The sequence below is a fragment of the Lissotriton helveticus genome, chromosome 5_1 (assembly GCF_964261635.1).
Source record: "Lissotriton helveticus chromosome 5_1, aLisHel1.1, whole genome shotgun sequence".
NCBI classification, from domain to species: domain Eukaryota; kingdom Metazoa; phylum Chordata; class Amphibia; order Caudata; family Salamandridae; genus Lissotriton; species Lissotriton helveticus.
In genome coordinates this window covers 318,470,223-318,491,903 of record NC_136065.1, presented here as the reverse complement: position 1 = coordinate 318,491,903, position 21,681 = coordinate 318,470,223, and the positions used below count along the sequence as shown (strand labels likewise).

The 21,681-nt window shown below is 44.2% G+C and overlaps 1 protein-coding gene across 2 annotated transcripts in view; it reads left to right on the top strand.

The window, feature by feature from the left end:
• C5_1H1orf159 (chromosome 5_1 C1orf159 homolog) overlaps positions 1 to 21,681 on the top strand; it is a 292,203-nt gene that overhangs the window by 49,605 nt on the left and 220,917 nt on the right. The gene's annotated exons all lie outside the window — the stretch shown is intronic.

Below are 21,681 nucleotides of genomic sequence, written 5' to 3'. Positions count from 1 at the left end.
GTCCAGCAGGGTCTTTAATAACATTCTGGAGTGGGTCAGATGGAACGCCCATGCATAGTATTCTAGGTCTGGCAAGGCAAGACCTCCCTTTTCTCTTCTCCTTCTTAGCTTCTTCCATGCCAGCCTAGTAGACCTATCGCCCCAGATAAAAGAGTTGATATTTTGTTGGCATTTGGAGAGTTGCTTAGAGTCGAATATTAGTGGAATAGAATTAAAGATAAATGTATATTTGGGGAGAATGGTCATTTTAACTAAACTAGTTCTCCCATAGACAAGACTTCATGAGTACATTGGATTCGAGGGAGATCCGGTCCATATTAGTCTGGGTCAAAAGATTTAGGTCATTTGTGATTTTAATCCCCAGATAGCGGATTGAAGGTTTCACCGGGAGCTGAAGATTTATGATGTTCCAAGCCATTATGTCTATTTTTCCGGCGTTTATTTCGTAACCGGAACATTTTCCGAATTCTTCAGCTCTTTTAATTACTATAGGAAATGCCTGGGCCGGGTCCGTTGTATAGATGAGAATGTCGTCAGCATATAATCCGACTTTCTTCTCCCAACCAGAAAAAGCAAAAGGCAAAATGTTAGTGTCCTCTCTTATGATCTGGGCGAATGGTTCGACATAAATGTTAAATAAAAGAGGGGAGAGAGGACACCCCTGCCTTGTCCCTCTGCTTATTTCAAAAGCGTTTGTACGGGTACCGTTAATTAACAGGCTAGCTCTCGGATTTTTATATAATAGACCTACAGCTCTACAGAATCTAGGGCCTAATTCAAACTTTTCCATAACAGCAGTTAGGTAAGACCAATTGACCCTATCGAATGCTTTTGTTGCATCGAGTGTCATAATAGCGAGAGGTAAAGCAAAGGTTGAAGCAATATCTATCACTCCGACTAGATCGTAAGTTAAGTCAGCCAATTGTCGGCCCCTGATAAACCCCTTTTGGTCCTGATGGATAATTGTTCCAATCTTGCTTCCCAACCGTGCAGCCAACACTGTTGAAAAGATCTTATAATCGTTGTTGAGAAGCGAGATTGGACGGTATGATCCACAGTCCGCAGGGTCTTTACCTGATTTTAGAATTAAGGTAATATTTGCCTCTCCCCAAGAGCTGGGTGGTATCTCCCCCCTGACTAAGATATTATTGAAAAGATTTGTTAGGATCGAGGTGATAGTTGAGTTAAGCACTCTGTATAGTTCACCCGGAATAGCCTTTCCCAGTTTTAGTTGTTTAATGACTTTTTCAACCTCCGCCTCGGTTATTTCTTTATCTAAGTTTTCACTCTGTAGTATGGAAAGCTTTGGAAGATTCACCTTTTCCAACCACTCCGTTCTTTCAACGATGTTAGCGTTAGTCTCGTCTGTACATATGTTTTTGAAGAAAACACTGAAGGCTTCTCCTATTTCGAGATCTGTCTTCCGACTGTCGGCTTCCCCTACTAGCCTCACTTCTTTTATATGGTTCCTCGTCTGGTCCGCTTTTATTTTCCAGGCCAGCAGCTTCCCCGCCGACTCCCCGTATTCAAAGTGAGAAAGCTTACTGGCCTGCCATCGTTTATTCAGTCTCTCTTGCAGTAGTGAATCTAATTTATCTCTTAGCTCCTTTTTCTTTTCTAGATTACCCGATGACCCTGGGTCTGCCGTCTCTAAGAGGGCCAGCTCTTGCTCTATTTTTAATATCCCCTCTCTGTATTTCTTTTTCCTGTAGGACGCGCGATTAGTGATGCATTCCCTTATATATGCTTTCCATGACTCCCATACACTTACCAGGGAGGCTGACTCTATATTCCACTCCAAAAAGGAGGCAGTTTCAGATATCAGATGTTCTCTTTCCTCTTCCTCCAGTAGAATGGAGCGGTCAAAGGACCAAGAAGCATGAATGGGTCCCAGATCTAACTTTATCGAGAAGAAAATAGCTGAGTGATCGGATATATGCTGAGGTATATATGTTAAATTCTTTATGGAGTCTTTTATGGTGAAGCTAAAAAGGGCATAGTCGATACGCGATTTATGTTTATATTTATGATTGTGAAACGAGACCCCCAAGGTTTTTCCAGCTCTCTGTCTCCACAGATCTTCCAACCCCAAGTTGGACATACAGTGTAGAAGTGTATCTCTCATTTTATTATGTACTACAGCTCTAGAACTAGGGGATTTATCTAATTTCGGATCTAACACTAGATTAAAATCACCCATCCAAATTATTGGGTCTATGATGGTGATCAAATGATTTTGTAGTGTATTTAAGTAAGAAGGGTCGTCCTGATTGGGGCCATAATAACCCACTAGGGTAAATCGCCTTACGTCAAGCTGAACATTGACTATCAGCCATCTGCCACTCGAATCTGTCCTCCAGTCCCTTATCTGAGCCCTGGCTCCTTTATAATAGCTATTCCACGAATATTGGCGTTATGATCTGTGGTTATGAATTTATCCACCCATTTCAGTCTTTTCATTGCGTCCGTGAACTCTTGTTTATTTAGGTGAGTCTCCTGGATTGTTATGACCTGCGCGGGCGAGTCTCTGAGGTACTGCATGATTTTATGTCTCCTTCCTCGCACGCGCAGGCCATTTACATTCCAGGACAGGAATTTAATGTCCCTCATTTAACTCTTTTAACTTTGTCATCCAGATGGCCCGCTTTTCCCATAATGTTTTCTCTGCTGTTATCTGGCTATTGTGATTTATTTCAACCAGCCATTTTAAGTAACTCTCCCTGGAATCAACAAAATTTAATGATTTGACATTTTGCTTATGAGGACTTTTTTGTGCTTTCACCCCCCCACCTCCCTCCCTCCCTCTCCTAGAAACCCCCCCCTACTTACACTGGCCAGATGGCTTGCCAGGTTAGCGTCCCCGACCTAGCCTCCCCCTGACACCCCATCTCATTTGTTGGTTGGTCGAGTATAAGTTTTTTCCTTTATTTTTAAATAGATATCATAGTTGTTGTTTTTAATGGTTGAACCCAATACGTTCTGATGAGAAATAAAGGTAAAGGAAAGGCTGGAGGGGGTAAAGAGAAGATCCCTTAAAATTTTTCTCCATTAACCAAGTGTTTTCCAATTGTTAGACCAATTTTTATTTTATTATATATATATATATATATATATATATATATATATATATATATATATATATATGTTTTTTTTGTAACGTGTGATTATTGTTAACCCCCCTTTTTTTTCCCCTTTTGTTGTAATATTGTCAGTGCCCCTTTTTTTTTTTTTTAGATCTTTACTATTTCTTTATTTTGATAATTGTGTATGTTTTCCTTCCCTTTTATCTGAGTTTTAATCTACAGCTCAGTAAGATACCTTAAACTTTCGTATAGGTTAAATGTACTTATCCCATTCTAGATGGCATCATGTATCAAGAAGTTTGAGAGAATTCGCTGATGGAAACTAATAGTTCGTCTGCCTCAAGAGGAGTCTTGATATTGTAAATTTTATTGTTAAACATGATCTTCAAGAACGCGGGAAATCGCATCTGTACAGTGGCTCCCAGAGCTCTGAACTTTTCCATTCGTTGTCCTAGCTCCCATTGTCTTTCCAATGTGGTCTTCGATAGGTCTGATCTCACTTCGAAGGAAAAGTCCGAAGCCTTCAGTGACTTAGCTTTTTTTTTTTTTTTTTTTTTTAAAAACCTTTATTGTTACTTCAAACGATTACAAGTATGGGCCTACAACCACCAAGGCCGGCCGCTAATCAGTTTCCACAACAGCGAGTCAGTTATGACACGACTCAGCAGCCCGTGGATCGGAAGCACCATAGATTCGGTTAAGAACGTGTTATTGAGCGTACCAACTAAAGTACAGGATTAAAAAGGCTCCATTTTATAATATGAAAATGAAGGATCAGGTGCCGTACAATAATACAACGTCACACAAAGGGCGGGCAAAATAGGAAGACAACCACAGTTAGAACGATCGCAATTAGAATAATGACGCTAAAGCATATGAGTCAGGATAAGCAGGCATACAGTCACAATTCGCAACAATTAAGCGCCCGCCCATCGATACAGATAGTACTATAGGAAACATTGGCACAGATTAAGAAGGAGCAATAATAAACACAAAAGTGAACCCACATCGCTGACCCGAAAAATAAAGAAACGAAAGAAAGGCAATAGAAGGAGAACGAAAAAAAGAAAAGGCCATAGAAACAAATAACGGCGAAGCAAAAAATCCCCAACCCCCCACCCTGCACCCCTGCAGGTGACTACGGCCTACCCCCCTAGCAGCGTGCCTGTCGCCCCAATAACTGAAACCCGAAATATATAGAGAACGAAAAGATATAAAAAAGTTACTAGACCCCAACACTAAAAGTAAGAATGGAGGAGGACATTATTGTATGCATTCCCGGACTCCCCCCCCCCCCCCCCCCCCCCGCCCTAACAAAGGATCTCTCACAAGTAGACACCATCGTGCAAAACATAAGAGATGATTAGACTGGAGGAAACTATAAACCCCGCCCAGTCTCCGATAACCCAATGAAGCAGATCCCGTCACCGATTAAACCATAACAGTAAATCCAAAACAACAGCCTCAGCCTTGTCCCCGTCGATTAAACTGGTGGTCTCCCTCTGGTAAGTAGGACCCTCTCCACAAAGTGTCAAAATATACATAGAAGTTGCCGAAATACAGTCTGCAAGATGGAGGATAAATGGCGAACCCCAAAGTATATGGCCGTTTCCGACGATACTCCTCCCCGACTGCCAGGCCCGACACTGTTTCCTCCGCCATCTTGGTGAACCAGCTGGGAAAGGGGTGCGACACAATCCAATTCAGTTCACAGTCTCGACCACAAGTTACCAGAATGGGGATAGCAGTTAAAGGGTCCACTGGTAGTGAAACCAAGAAGTCATACCATTCAGTTGATACAAAGGTCGCAGCATGATCAATCAGTTCCACTTCCGTAGGGGTAAACACATCTCCGTGCACCAGGTCTAAATGCACCGCTGGGGTGTCTATCGGGAGTGGAGCTGGCCGCCGAGTCCCGTGCGATGAATAAGGGTCCGGTCCCGATTGCCTAATTCCGTCTGCTGCCGACATCAGTTTACAGCCTCCATTGTAACTTGAAGTGCCTCGAGGGCTGCAAGCACAGACCGCAGTGTCTGGCCGCACTCAGCCCGCCCCGCCAGGTCTCGCACGACATCAGGCATAGTGATCCCCACGGAGAGCCTGCTCACCCTGGGGGAGGATTAGGCGGAGCAGGGATGAACCGTGAAAGACAGATCGTCAACGTACGCGTCTGGCGTAACGAGTCCCCAACCCAAAGGCATCGGCGAGGCAAACACTAGGTCTCCGGGTCAGGGACCTCGGCTATACCGCCTGGGGCGTCACACATCCCCTCACCTACAATACGAAACCGGGTTGTCGATCGGCAGCAAAGCAGTCCAAAAGATGTTGACAGTTCCACGGACCGGACCCTGCCGCTGTGGAAAAGTAAATTTTGCCATGTTCTGTGTCCCTACGCCTCATCCATCATATGTTATGTGTGCATGACCAATATGCATATGTTATTCCCCATGTCCGATTAATGACGCAATTATAGTTGTGTCCACCTCTGGTATGTCATTTTCCAGTCCTCGTGAATACTACGAATATCAGGCCTATGTAAAGTTATGTTGCCACGTTTCTCAGTGTGCACGTTATTCCATTATAAAGTCCCCGTTTCCAGGCCTCAAAAGGGCCCGGACATCAGATTCAGCTCCTGTCTCCTGAAGCCTCGCTGAGGAGTGATACAGCCCCCACCTGTATCCTCGACCCTTCACTTACTTCCTGCCTCGCAGTGCCCGGTGCAGCTTGGCTCTGCCTCTGAGTCTGCCAAAAGTATGTTATAGTTCCAGTTATCAGTTCAGTCCTCCTTCTCTACATTCCTAAGCTACTGAACTGCATCAATAGTTTCCGTCATTGTCTAGCCTTCACGTCTCCACGTTAGAGAAATACTGTATTTGATGGTCATTTAGTATTCCTCATCACGCATTTCATGTAGAATAATGTATGGTCCAGTCTTAGAATCAAGTTAGCTTTTCCCCTCATGACTCCTAGTTTATATCAACATGTTCTCTAAACATTAGATACCAGATAGGGTTTAGGTACATGTCGCTCCGACCCTCCAGACTCTAGTCTCTGCTCCTAGCACAGAGTTCATAGCCCCCAGCTTCTCCTAGTAACACGTCATTGCCAGTTTTCGCGCACCACCAGGTTAGAGGTCCCGGCTCCTTAGGTAGCCCCCTCCTATGTTTCCGCCCCATTCATGACATATTCTGTTACGTTTGCACCACATGTCTATGTATACTCCCAGTTACACCTACTTTCACTGTTATCTTTCGCGACTGCTACGCGTCACGCCTTCTGCTCCACCCACTGCTACGCCTACTGCAATGTAATGCTATGTGTTTGCGCTATGTATATAAGTCAATGTATTGTTATTAAAAGTTAGCGCGCTCATCCCAGACCTAGCCCCGGCAGCTGCCGGGCCCTGTCACTCTCACTCTGTTCCTATGCAGGTTGTCCTGATCCTGTCCTTATGCTGTAATAAACCTGCAGAAACTCCTACTACCTCGAATCTTGACTCTTATTTATTGAGCTATCTGTTATGCTATATGCTTAGTCAAAAATAGGGTATTATTTATTTATTTACCACAGAATGGCGCCCGAATAGGGACTTGCCCTTTCCCCACGCGTCGGTGAAGCCACGCCGACCCCCTGACCCTCTGCAGTCGTGACGGAACTCTTCTGCGCAGTGGCAGATATTTCTGCTCAAGTATCCCTCAGGCCCACGGAGGAGACGGAGGAGGCGGTCCAGCATCCGAACGAGACGGTGGAGGAACGCGGCGAGTCCCGACCAGAGCCCAAGCCAAGAGTCCAAGGTCCGAGGTATCCGGAGGCCCACCCGTAACTGAAGTCCGAAGTCCGTCGTCGTCAGTCCAGTCCAGTCCGAGGCTTTCCGTTCTTGCTGCCCGGTGAGTACCATTGCTGGGGTAGTATCTAGACAGGGTCAGTCTAAATTGACTCTGGTCCGTGGGTTGGTGGTACCCAAGCCCACAAACGAAGTGTTCACCTAGGTGGATACGGGTCTTGATGCGTTCCTTTATGGGACCGGTATGTTCCGTACTGTTATAGCAGTGCATCCAGTAACTCTAGTCTGTTCCGTTCTCGAGAAATTCTTGTATTTCTGTTCTCAGTATTCCAGGTAATATTCTGTTCGAACTGTTATTTATAATGTTGTTCAATGTATTTCCAATGTCGTGGTATGCCTGAATTGTTTTCCCAATTGTTATTGTTTTTCGTGTATTGTATTGTGTTCCGATTCAAGTTTACAATGCCGCTCTTTTCAAGATTACGTCAGTTAAAAACTAGAAAGGGTTTATTAGAAGAAGAGGTTCCTGTCCCGCCCAGGGACAGTCCAGGTCATTTTATGTATCAGAAACATGGCATAAGCGCCATATTGTATCTAGATTTATGGGTAGAGTATACCAAACAGTTAGAAGAAAAGTATAGATGGCCCGTATCGGGTACATGGGATGCCGAATGTATCATGCGAGTAGAAGAAGCATTATGGAAAAAGAAAGCCAGACAGTCACAGAAAGATGCCATCGACTTATGGCGTAAAGAAGCTCATAGAAGAACGGAAAAGGAAGTCAGAAAGTCAGAGTTAAGTAGAGAATCCCAAGAACGAGCCCAAGAAAGAGAATTAATCGAGATAGGTGAACGAGTCAAAGCCGAACAGTCAGACAGACAGAGGCATGCCCTTATTAAGGGTATGTATCCTCTTCTTGCCGAGGGCTTGCCAAAAGCGACCCCAGAGGCATCCAGTAATTTCCCGCCACCATTAGTTCCGACCAAGCTACGTCACAAACCGACCGCAGCTGATATTTTTATTTCGTCCTATTTGGACGACATAGTCCCTGAATATGCAAATCCTGTTCGCACTCCGCCAGTCCCTGTAAACCAGATAATTCCTGCGCCTCCAGACACCGGGGTGCCCTTAACAGCTCCCCCGGGTCAGCCCGCCATACAAGTCCAGCCCACTTTACAATTACCGACCCTGCCAGGTCGGAAAGCATCAGTTGATGATACTGGTTTAGGGGCCGCGGGAGGAGGTCTTCCTCAAACCCCGCCGCCACACAAGCGTTTAACATTACTCGAATTACATGCTCAAGCGTTACAGCGTACGCCCAAACATCAGTCTGTTACAGAGATCAGGCAAACCCTTACCGAATGTGTCTATGATCCAGTTCCAGGCGAATATAATATGGTTTTATATTCCTTACGTGTAAGGAGAGTGACCGAGTATCTAGTCACCTTGCCGAATATGAAAGAATATCTAGACAGAATATATCGTTTCATCCGTACAGGGGATGATCCAGAAAGTATTAGTGATGCCATGTCTCAAAGGAAAGCCGAGATCCAGCTCATGATATTAAAGTTCCTGATCAATTGCCTAATAAGAGAACAAGATTACCCGTCTAAAGATCCGGCCGAAATGAGAATCCTGACAAGGTGGAGTGATAATATAGCCGAGGGTAAGCACAAGACCGTCAGTGCCATGGAAAGTATGTACAAGAAAATCCGTAAAGAGATAATAAAGATACACGAACAGCGTAAAGCAGCACAAGTAAGCGAGAAAGAAAGTACCTCTGAACCTGAAGAGGAAGACGACGAGAATCCCGCCAGAATAGCGTATGTAGGAAAATCTAGATTTCCAGATCGCCATTTACGTCTAGAACCCAAGTCTATTTTCCATCATCAAGCACCAGAACAAGGTTCCCTAGAACAAGTATTTCAAGCTACCGATCACATTCTGAAATCACGAATCGGTTATAGCGAATTAAGTACTATGCATGAACAAGAACTAGTCCGATCAGCAGTCCGATGGATTACTGATTCTACCACTTTTCCAGACGAAATAGTGGCACAAATGTTTCTGAAATTGCCCCCAGCCGAGCAGCGACTGGTGGGTATGTATATGATCCAGCACCTCATTACTCTGTATGAGGGTCAACATTCTGATCCAGGCCCGTTACACGATGTCCTGAACGAGTTACTTCAGTATAGATGGAGAGGTCTAGGTACCGATTTAATTAGTGTCATCTTAGAACAGCGCCACAAATATAGAACGTTCCTGAACCCGCATTTTGTTCATGTCTCACCCCCAGAAAGTAAATCATTCTACATAGACAGACAGAATCCGTTACGAGAGGTCCACCCAGTCCAAGGGGCGGGTGGCGATATGCAACGAGTGTTTGTATACACTCCGATTTCAAAGATGGAACTTCTTGAAATGAAGAAATTAATTCCCTGTCATGATAAAGATCCAGCGGGGTTCCATAGAGAATTAAAAGACATGCTCCGTATGGGAGAATACACTTACCCAGATATCATTAAAATGTTAAAGGTTCTGTTACCCGCAGGGGTGTATGAAAAGTTAAAGGAAAAGGAATGGGAGGTGGGAGAGAAAAAGATCGATTGGGCAGTTCTAGAAGCTGAAGACAAGGCACGAGTACCAGGTACCGGTCTTGGAGATAAATGTAAAGATTTACCAGAATTATTGATTCAAGTTTTACCCAGATTATTGACAACTAGAAAAGAAGACTGGGATGCAATCTCAGCCTGTAAACAGAAACAAGATGAAGATATTAGTGATTTTTATTCTAGATTTGAAAAATGTTTCAGTATCAACAGTGGTCTCAAGACAAGTAGTGAGTCATACCCTCACCTTTTTGTTACCAAATTAGTCGAGAATTCAAGTCCACAAATTAAAAACCGAGTTTTGAAAGTCGAAAGCACCTGGCAAGCAAATACTCCGTCCCAGATGCTCCAGATGCTCCAGTACCACCAGAATAGAATCAGGGAAGAGCAAGAACACGAGAGAAAACGTATGAAAGACACGAAAATGAAAGTACTAGTTGCACAATCTGTTCCTCAAGACAGTCAGAAGAGGGGTCCGAATCAAGCCAGTCATCCTGCAGCTCCCGTTAAAGGGAACTGCAATTATTGTAAACAGCCAGGTCATTTTATAAACGAGTGTGCAGTTCTGAAACATAATATAGCTACTGGTAAGACTAAAGAAAGACCACGTCCGCCTAGACAAGAACAAGTTTCACAGATTCCTCAGCCACAGAATGCACAACAGACAGTTACAGCACCGCAGCCTATTGCTGCAACACAGCACGTTACATCGCAGATGTACCAGTATGCACAGTCTGAGTATCCAGAATATCAGCCATATTCATGAAACAGCCTAGAGAGGGAGGTAGGCTTGCCTTTCATCGAGATACCTGTAGATCAAGAAGGTCCCTATGTTCACAGTCAAGTATTGGGGAAAGACAGAAAGTTTTTGATCGATACAGGGGCAAGTAGGACCACAATTAGTCATGCCGAAGTTCCAGGGGCTCCGCTCTCAGGCTCAAGAAATGTTTCCCTTGGATTTTCAGGAAAGCCAATAGTTAATGAGATATCTAAGCCAGTTACTCTAGAAGTAGGTCCATTGTCCCGCACTACTGATCTGTTACTTACTAAGTCATGTCCAGAAAATCTGTTAGGCATTAAGACACTGAAAGAGTTAGGTGCAGTCATTTGCTGTTCCCCAGAGGGAATACGTCTGTTCCTACGTGACTTCAAGGGTCACTATGTATTACGAGATTTTGATTCCAGATTGTCTAATGTTCCGCAGCATTTATGGGCGCAAGGTCCAACTGATGTAGGTTACATGCAAATCACACCCCATCGTGTGACTCTCAAGCCAGGTGTAGTGCTACCACGAATCAGACAGTACAGATTGCCACCCGAGGCTGTAGCAGCCTTATCCAAAATTATTGACGAGCTCATAGCTCAAGGAGTAGTTGTAGAAACTGACTCCAATGTGTGTAATTCTCCGATCATTCCAGTCATGAAACGTACTGATCCAAATGCACCCCCAGTATATCGATTAGTGATTGATTTACGAGAGCTTAATAAATGTATTATTCCGCAGTACCCAGTTGTCCCAGACATCTCTTCCCTATTGACAGCCATTGATTCCGAAGCCACGTTTTTCACTGTCATTGACCTCAAGAATGCATTTTTCAGTGTTCCAATTCATCCAGACAGCCAGTTTCTTTTCGGATTTTGTTTAAATGGAAGAAGCTATATGTTCACACGCGCTCCTCAAGGTTTCACTGAAAGCCCTAGTATTTACAGTCAAGCACTAAAGAGACAACTAGACAATATTCACATGCCAACTGACACTGCCCTGCTCCAGTATGTCGATGATCTACTGATCACAGCCCGTTCTGAACGTGCTTGCGAGCGAGCATCCCTTACAGTTCTGTATTTCCTTGCCGAGATGGGGCACAAGGTGTCACCTTCGAAGCTTCAATTCTGTGTCCAGCAAGTGGTATACTTAGGACACTTACTGTCCAAGAGGGGTAGGCAGTTGACACCAGACCGTATCCAGTTAATAGCGAGTCTTCCCCAGCCCAGAACCCAGAAGGAGGTACGTGCTTTTATTGGCCTTACTTCTTATTGTAGACAATGGATTCCCCAGTATGCATTTCTAGCCAAGCCACTGATACAGTTAACGACACAGGAGGCAGCCGTATCGACTGTCCTCCCTTGGACATCTGAACACACACTTAGTTTCAACGAGTTAAAGAAAGCTTTATGTCAAGCTCCAGTTCTAGCTACACCGAACTACAGTAAGCCTTTTACACTTTTCGTTACTGAACGCGAAGGTACAGCATTATCTGTTCTCACACAAGATCAAGCAGGACAATCCAAGCCCTGTGCTTATTTTTCGAGCACATTAGATCCAGTCGCCCAGGCGTTGCCTGTGTGCCTCAAGTCAGTTGCAGCCACAGCACTAGCTATCAGACAAAGTGATTCCATAGTTTTAGGACATACTCTGACAGTACAAGTCCCACATTCAGTAGAAGTTCTTTTAAACCGAACACAAACTCAGCACTTGACAATTGCACGTTTAACAGGTTATGAATTGACACTGTTCCAGCCACACATAGAAATCAGACGCTGCAACGTCCTGAATCCTGCTACACTGTTACCATCAGTTAGTTCAAATCCTGACCCCCATGACTGCGTGGAAGTAGTTAACATTACGACAAAGCCAAGACAAGACCTGACAGACAGTCCGTTACCAGATCCTGACCTGACACTTTATGTGGATGGTTCATGTATGAGAACAAGTACAGGAGAACTAGTCGCCGCGTATGCAGTAACTACCGACACCGAAGTTATTGAAACACACCGTATCGATACCCTGTCCGCTCAAGCAGCAGAGCTAGTCGCTCTGACACAAGCCTGTATACACGCCAAGAACCTGAAAGTTAATGTTTACACAGATTCACGTTACGCATTCGGAGTTGTACACGACTTCGGAGTGCTCTGGCAGGAGAGAGGTTTCATGACTTCTCATGGAACCAAGATTCAGCATGGTCTCCTTATTCAAGCTCTGTTGGATGCCATACATTTACCGACATCTATCGCTATCATGAAGTGCAAAGCACATACGAAAGTCACTGACATTATTTCCCAAGGTAATGATCTAGCAGATCGCACAGCCAAACTTACAGCACAGACTCCAGACGTTCTAGTTAACATGACACTTACTCCAGATCTGACTACATGCATGACAGTTAAGGACCCTACACAAGATGTCATAGATATCCAGTTACATGCTACTCCCGACGAAATCAAGAAATGGTCTGAACAAGGAGGGGTCCAGACAGATCAAGGATGGTTAACGAAGGGTAGAGCCACATGGTTTCTCCCCGACTCTATGGTTCAAGTCATTATCAATACCGCACATAGTCCAGCACATTTAGGAGAAAAAGCTATGTTAGACAGTATCCAGAACATATGGTTCAACAAGCATTTACGAGCTGCAGCCAAGCAGAAAGTCCGTACCTGTATGATATGTTGTCAGTTTAATCCAGGTAAAAGTGTCCCGGTGGAACAAGGTGGTTTCCAGCCCCCTGACCACCCTTTTGAGGTCCTCCAGATGGATTATATTCAGATGGAGCGATGTCGAGGTTTCAAGTATGTCCTTGTAGTAGTATGCGCTTTGTCCAGGTGGACAGAAGCATATCCAGTCCCAGATTACACAGCCGCGACCACTGCCAAACAGTTGGTTCGTGAATTATTCCCTAGGTATGGACTCCCTAGAGTCGTATATTCTGATAACGGTCAGCCATTCTCCTCAGAGTTAATGAAGCATGTTTCCCTGTTGTTAGGGTACCAGTGGAAGTTTCATTGTGTACGCCATCCTGAAGCAGCCGGTCTGGTCGAGAGACATAACCAGACTCTGAAAATCCGTATCGCAAAAGTTTGTAAAGACAAAGGTGTAGACTGGCTAGTAGCTCTGCCAGTCGCTTTGTTTTATATGCGCATGGTTGCACATTCCAGATCAGGTCTGTCCCCGTACGAGGTCGTATTCGGCCGCCCCCCTAACATGTGGGGTACTCCTAGACCCCGAAGTATTACCGATGTTTCATGTAATATGCTGACAGATTACCTAGCTTCCTTGATGTCTGCCCTCAACTCATGTCGTTCACAGGTTGCCGCCGCATTTCCAGACAATACCGAGGTGGCACCGCATGAAATCGTTCCAGGTTCCCTTGTGATGGTCCGAAATTTTGACAGATCAAGTCCGCTGGAGCCCCGATGGAAGGAGCCCCGTCAGGTCCTCCTCACCACCCGTACCGCCGTGAAGTTGGAAGGCAGAAAAGGATGGCTACACCTTTCTCATGTTAAACTTTTCAAAGGACTGAAACCAGTTTCTAAAAACATTTCCCAGGATTTGAAACATTGCCCGAATATTGCTCTTAAGGACTGTCCCGCAAAAGACATTGTTACAACCCCTCCCTTGGTAGAGAAAACTCCGCAACAGGAGTATAAGTTAAAGCTCAGGTCTAGTAAAATAAGTCAGTCAGTTTGATTGTATAAGTCCTCCCCTAGGTGAAACGGTTAGACTGTTTCTGACATGTATAAAATAGACCCCCATAGTGAGAGAGTCAGTTTAAACGCAAACCGATGTATTGTTTTTCTGAGTTTCATATTATTCATCAGCATTATGATTTCCTGCACCAGCTATGCATTCTATCTGTATTTTCCAGTTCCTCATGTAAATATGTCTGCTAATGCTACAGTGGAGCACACGTTTAGTGATCTGCCTCCTCACGAATATTCATACCGCCTCGCTATGTGCAACAATTCTTTCATCCGTATGTTACATTACTCACACCAGACCAGCAATGCCACTAATTGTTGGGTGTGTGGTCGACTCCCCCCTTTCCAGACACCGAAGGGAGTTCTGCCACTCTTTCCTTATCCATTCTCACATAATGGGTCGTGTGGAGCATGGTCCACGTTAACGTCATCCGCAACAGATATGTCTTTTCTTAACAGTACATGTTTTCCAGACAAGCAAGGTCTCCCCCACAGAACAGGTTTAGATCTAGAGAATGAAGTGTATAATTTAGGTAATTATTCGTCGAATTTCATGGTTCTGAATGTTCAGTCTGATACTACTCCAGACTTACCTGCTATTTCAGTACTACCAGTCAAAGGTGAATTATGTGTCCGTAATTATGGTTCTGTACATGTAGGACATAGTGAATGTACTACTGTTGTCAAGTATAGTGACAGTAGGAAATCTATTTTTAAAGCTTCACGCCATTCTTATTTTATTTGTGGTCAAACTGCATATGTTCGTCTGCCCCTCGATTGGGAGGGAACCTGTTACATTGCCTTCCTACTGCCACCTGTTTTCCTAGCCCCATCTGATTATCACAGAAACACACATCTCGTACACATTAGGCATAGAAGGGAGTCCCCAATTGTCGATTATACTGAAACTACTCTAGAACAGTATACAGATTTCAATAAAGGTTTCTTCTTCGTAGGACCTGTCCAGAATAGTAAACTAATTCGTAGGTTAACAAGAACCCTTGAAGCTGTAGTAAATGAGACTGCCTCTGCTCTAGGTAACTTAACCGAAGAACAATCTGCTATGAGATTTGTCGTTTTGCAAAATCGTCTCGTCCTTGACGTCATACTGGCCGATAGGGGCGGGGCCTGTAGAGTCATCGGATCTAGTTGCTGCATTTTCATTCCAAATAACGCGCCGTCTGTTTATTCAGCTATAACCAGACTCCATAAAATTGCCCATCTGTTACACCAAGATCCAGGCACCTGGACATGGTCCGGTTGGTTCTGGAATATAATTTCCGCATGGGGATGGAAAGTCCTGTCCTTTCTAGGTATTGCAGTAGCGATCATATTTAGCTGCTGCCTCTGTATACAATGTGGCCCTGCGATTTGCGGCATTTGTGCTACCTCTTGTATTCCTAGTCCCAAGCCCCGTTCTAAATCCCGTTCCAAGACAATTCGAGACGAGCAAATGATACTGTATGAAATGATAGATGGTATCATGAAAATTGATGTTTCCTGATGGAAACGTAGTGACAAGGAGGGAATGTGGAAAAGTAAATTTTGCCATGTTCTGTGTCCCTACGCCTCATCCATCATATGTTATGTGTGCATGACCAATATGCATATGTTATTCCCCATGTCCGATTAATGACGCAATTATAGTTGTGTCCACCTCTGGTATGTCATTTTCCAGTCCTCGTGAATACTACGAATATCAGGCCTATGTAAAGTTATGTTGCCACGTTTCTCAGTGTGCACGTTATTCCATTATAAAGTCCCCGTTTCCAGGCCTCAAAAGGGCCCGGACATCAGATTCAGCTCCTGTCTCCTGAAGCCTCGCTGAGGAGTGATACAGCCCCCACCTGTATCCTCGACCCTTCACTTACTTCCTGCCTCGCAGTGCCCGGTGCAGCTTGGCTCTGCCTCTGAGTCTGCCAAAAGTATGTTATAGTTCCAGTTATCAGTTCAGTCCTCCTTCTCTACATTCCTAAGCTACTGAACTGCATCAATAGTTTCCGTCATTGTCTAGCCTTCACGTCTCCACGTTAGAGAAATACTGTATTTGATGGTCATTTAGTATTCCTCATCACGCATTTCATGTAGAATAATGTATGGTCCAGTCTTAGAATCAAGTTAGCTTTTCCCCTCATGACTCCTAGTTTATATCAACATGTTCTCTAAACATTAGATACCAGATAGGGTTTAGGTACATGTCGCTCCGACCCTCCAGACTCTAGTCTCTGCTCCTAGCACAGAGTTCATAGCCCCCAGCTTCTCCTAGTAACACGTCATTGCCAGTTTTCGCGCACCACCAGGTTAGAGGTCCCGGCTCCTTAGGTAGCCCCCTCCTATGTTTCCGCCCCATTCATGACATATTCTGTTACGTTTGCACCACATGTCTATGTATACTCCCAGTTACACCTACTTTCACTGTTATATTTCGCGACTGCTACGCGTCACGCCTTCTGCTCCACCCACTGCTACGCCTACTGCAATGTAATGCTATGTGTTTGCGCTATGTATATAAGTCAATGTATTGTTATTAAAAGTTAGCGCGCTCATCCCAGACCTAGCCCCGGCAGCTGCCGGGCCCTGTCACTCTCACTCTGTTCCTATGCAGGTTGTCCTGATCCTGTCCTTATGCTGTAATAAACCTGCAGAAACTCCTACTACCTCGAATCTTGACTCTTATTTATTGAGCTATCTGTTATGCTATATGCTTAGTCAAAAATAGGGTATTATTTATTTATTTACCACACCGCCCTCACCAGTCCGCTGTTGTTCGACTGGGACCCGGCAGGATCAGCACTCAAGACCCCGGCTGCTACACTGGGTTAGGCTTCAAGTCAAACCTCGACATTACTCCACTCCACAATGTCGGAAAAACCTCGGGATTGCTCCATCGGATTGCAGATCAGTTCATAGACACGGATGTGTGGCGGAAAAACAGGATAGACGACAGGATCTGCGAGCTAAAGACGGAGGTCGGGGGAGCCAGGAGACTAAGCGGCCATCTTGTTGCTGCCGTAGCTCCTCCTCCAGTGACTTAGCTTTTAATGCTAAATTGAGTATCTTTTCCTTCGTCGCATATGTTAGGAAGTTTACGAGGATCTTTCTAGGTTTGGTCCTGCCAGAGATAAGTCGGAAGGGATCGCGGTGTATCCTTTGTATGTCTGACTCTAGCTCAGTTGTTGACTCCTTTAAGTTAAGAGCTTCTTTGAGCAAAGACACAACATATTTCTTGATTTCACTTCCTTCTTTGCCTTCTGGAATTTTTAGAATTCTGAGATTGTTCCTCCTAGAATAATTTTCTAAGGACTCTACTCTCTCTTTTACAGCGTCTCCCTCTCTGCGCAGAGACTGAATTCTATTTTCCGCATGTTCTAATTTAGCCTTGAGTTCGCATACATTGTTCTCTAAGCTCCCAGTCCTCTCAAACAGCCCATCCACTTTAGTCTCAAGATTTTCGCACATAGCCCGAATCTCTGATTGATTTTGGCTTGATTCAGCAAAGCTCTTTTTAGTTTCGGCAAATCCACTTTTGATCTCGTCTCTCATATTGAGGAGTAGATATTGAAGAGTACTATCGCTATCTTCATTGTTACCCCCAGAGCATACTTCCAACACTTTTGTTACACTTGTAGTTTCTGAGCTCTCTAAATTAGCCACCAGGGGATCTGGTGGAGTTTTTGTGGCTTTGCTCAATTCCGTACTCAATTCTACGGTTTCGTCATTCGTGGTTAGTTTGTTTACTTGTTCCATTTTGTCTACTTCTGGAAACTTGGGGCTACCATATACGACTGGCGGGCTTAGTGTGGCAGGGAGTTCAAGAGTAGGTATGTTTTGCTCGGAAGTCAAGTTTTGAGGGCCCGTGGACTCTTGGTTAATATTTAGGATCTGAGGGAGGGTCTTGAAGTACGACCTCAAAGAAGGCGTAATCAGTGTGGCTTTGCTCTTTTCAGATTTACTTCTCTTATGAAACGATTTCTGAGGTAACTCTTTTACACTATTACTCAGTCCCTCCTCGACTAGTTTAGTATTAGGTGATAACAAGCGACCCCGAGTTCTAATAGGCACTTTGTCATGCACTGTTAGTAGTAAGTCTAGCTCGGGCTCGATCTCTGTTTCTAAACCTCCCTCAGGGGACTCTTCTGTCAAGTATTCTAGTTCTAGTTCTGAATCTGGGTCCGCAATTTTAATTCCAAGAGCTGTGTCTTTCTTTTTACCCCTCCCCTTCCCCTTTCGCTTCCCCAGGTTGTTGCTGGTAGGTCCCTTCTTCCCTTCTGATCCTCTCCCCTTAGACTGTGTCTTACTATTTTTTTGGCTTAAGACTGCATTAGAAAGAGCGTGCAATTTACTCTTAATACTGATCACATTTGAGGCGGTGGCTGGTATGAGGCAGGGATCTTTCACGGGTCGCTTGTTTCTTGATTTCCACGTGTCAGGGAGCTCTTATCCACTTCTGTGACTGTTACTGTATGATTATCGTCGCATTTAATATTGGCAGTCGCTGTTTTCGGATTTATATTTAGTTTTGCATTTTTATCTATGCACAGAGCTTCTGACATACCATCGTCCCGAAAAAAACCCTTACCGCACAGTTTTGCTGGGCCCCTGATTCTAGCAAAGGAGCCGTGTGTAGCCGCCCTTCGGCTCTTCCGCAGCTCCACGGCTGCCTCGTACCAGCGGAAGGGCGCAGGGAGAGAGGACCGCCTCCAACACATCGGCTGTTCCGCTCACGGTGTCCGGAGCAGCCCGTGACTCTGGAAGCCGCCAAACTGCTGCAGGACGGCGCCGAGAATAGGCGCCGATCTCGAGTCTCAAACCCCCAAAATCCGAAAATCCGAAAATCCAATAAACAATCCTTCGTAGCCACACCACCACGTCCTAAGAAAACGCCATATTCGACCAAAACAGCAGACAGTTCATCTCAATTGGGGCGTCGGTGCTGGAGCCGGTGTCGGGGGACGCGCGCACCGCTCTAGCTAGCGGCCGCCATGTTTTCCGGTCATCTGGCTCGTGAAACATCCTTTCATCCACATTTCGTTTCATACTTGGTGGGCGTGGGTCTTATTTTTAAGAAGTGCCCATAATTCACACTAAAAAATAAGGTCCTTCCCTCAGATATCCTCTACTATCTGGTGCTCTTTAGACAAATTTGCTTCATTACATGGATAATGTAAACATTAGTCTATACACTTGCCGTTATCTTTAATCTATTTGTGAGACTTAGCTGTGCACCCCCCCTCTCCTTCCCCTTTTGCCCTTTCGATTACATTAATTGTTGTCATGACAAGGCCGGGTGCTACCCCTTGCTACATTCCTTGCCATCTTTAGACATGTTCTCAGATTCTCTCTTGTCTTACTTCAATTAGCTCTATCATAAGGCATTATTAAAGGCACATAACCCTATACCTGATTGTTTTACCAAAGTTCTTTATTTATTTTTCTGTGCCACTTATGTCTGTCTTCCATGTTTTCCGCATTATGTTGTCCTTTGGTAAAATGATGTACTATTACTCATTTTATTCTATGTACTGTAATACAATGAATTATTTTGTACTATGATTATATGTTGCAGGGCCTATGCATTTTTATTCTGTACTTTGGTTATTTTAATGTCCATAATAAAATTATTGAATGCTTAAAAAAAAGCTGATAAAATGAGGACTGTTGAGTTGGGTAACAATATTAATGCTTCTTATTGGCACCTAGAGAGGATGAGTTTGTTTCTCCTGTGTGCTAAATAACTGTTGTAATCAATATGATATAACCTAAAATCCTTATAAGCTCTATACATACCTGTATGTTTATTTACTATAGTTTAGTAGTAAACATATTAGTCATCTGTAATAAGACATAATGACTCAACTGTAATAAGATTTAAGGCTGGCTTAAAAGTTAGCTGCCACCTCCCATTCTTCTTATAATAGTGCAGCCTCTTTTGCATCTCATCGCAGACAAGCATTTGTGCTTATTGTACATATTTTAAGCCATACCCTTTAATCACCTATACCACGTCTTTTTTTAAATGGTCCATTTAAAAGCCCACCACAGCTTTTCTCATCTCACTAAAAGCACTGCTCTGCTCTCACGTCCTAAGATCCCTTCTATCCTTCTCCCTCCATTACCGTTCCTGACCATGCCTCCATGGCCAGCTGACTATCTTATCTGCAAACAACAGAACAGAGCATGCAAATTAAAAAGCAAAAGTAAAGAACATTGTCATTTTTAACACCAATAGCTCTAACTTTCACAAATGCGAGACCTATCGCATTGCAGATGCTTGTCTTTTAGAAATTCTAGCCCAGCTGAAGATGACTTACAGAGGAATCGCCATTTTGTTCTGACTTGCACTCTACTTTTTGGATATTCTCCTGTGAACAATCCCCCTACTCCTACCCAAGTAGGAGAGCGGCATATAGTTAACTAAGCGCCACAGTGAGATAAATCAAGCACTATGATTATGATGGGCTATGTGGATTTTGTCGGGGACAGTTCAGTGCCTCACTCACCCCCTCAAGGGTACCGTGCCCCTGCAGCCACAGTAGTCTGTTACCAGGCGACACATTGCATGGTATACTCTTAACTGTACATGGGATCCAACTTTGGTGGCATTGCCTAACCACATAGTATGAGGTAGTCAGCATCCACTCTTAACTGTACTTTGGATTAAACTGTGGTGGTATTGCCTAACCACTACAGGCTAGGTGGTTCTATTGTTTAATGTTGGAGCAAAGAAGATGATGTTCCTGCTCATGCTTGGTATTTGGGCAGATACTTCCCTCGCTGATCAAACACTATATAGTGTTCATAAGATTTGTACGTTTTTTTGCACCTTGTACACTGCTAGCTAAATGCCTTGCATATCATTTGTTAGAATGCAGGCTCTGGATTTGGAACATGTGAATGGTGCAGGTTTGAGAAGAATGCTTAAGACTGACGTCCTCTGCAGCAGTTCCTGCTGCTCAGTATTAAGCTAAAGAAGTGAAAAAAATATGTACAGAAGCAGTGTCTTTAAATGTTGATTTTGGGGAATGACTGCTAATGGTGGAGTACCTGATGGTGCTGCCTGACTTGGAGAGGCATGGCCAAGGCACTTACAACGAATAGGAAGGATTTAGAAGTAAGACGTAGGAGTCTCAGGTGAGGTTTCATCCCTCAGAAGTGCAATGTAATCTTGGTTCATGAAATGAAGGCTATTTCTTTTTTTGTCACTTAAAGCTATAACTTCTTTACTTGCCATCAGGGCCGGACTGTGAACCAAGACTAGCACGTGCAACAGTGTTAAGTAAGCTGTACATTGCTCCATGCTAGTAAGCGAGCCTGGTACTCTTCATTGGAATTGTGTGGGTGTGTGTTGGGTAGGTTTAACCACTCAACCCATTTACCCAGAAAAATTTGTCCTAATGGTGCAAATTACAATAAAAACATAAATTGTTTCCACTGTTTCTGAGCTGTGTCGTGTTAGACCAGCCAAACATAAAAGAAGCCCTTTGATTGTAGCCCACCAGAAAATGTTCCAATTGGCCATGCCGACCATGTCTGCCAGGGCTGTGCCAACATTGTTTTCAAAGGATTGTTTAATTAGGATGGTGAGCAGGTGGTATTGGACAGGCGCCGGGGGAATAGAATGTAAACTGTCGCTTGGTGTGGGATTGAAAATTCAGATGTTAGGGGTTGTGCAGTTGAGATGATTTGAAGTGGTAGAATTCCCTTGCTGATTCAATCCCAAACTGTTTTT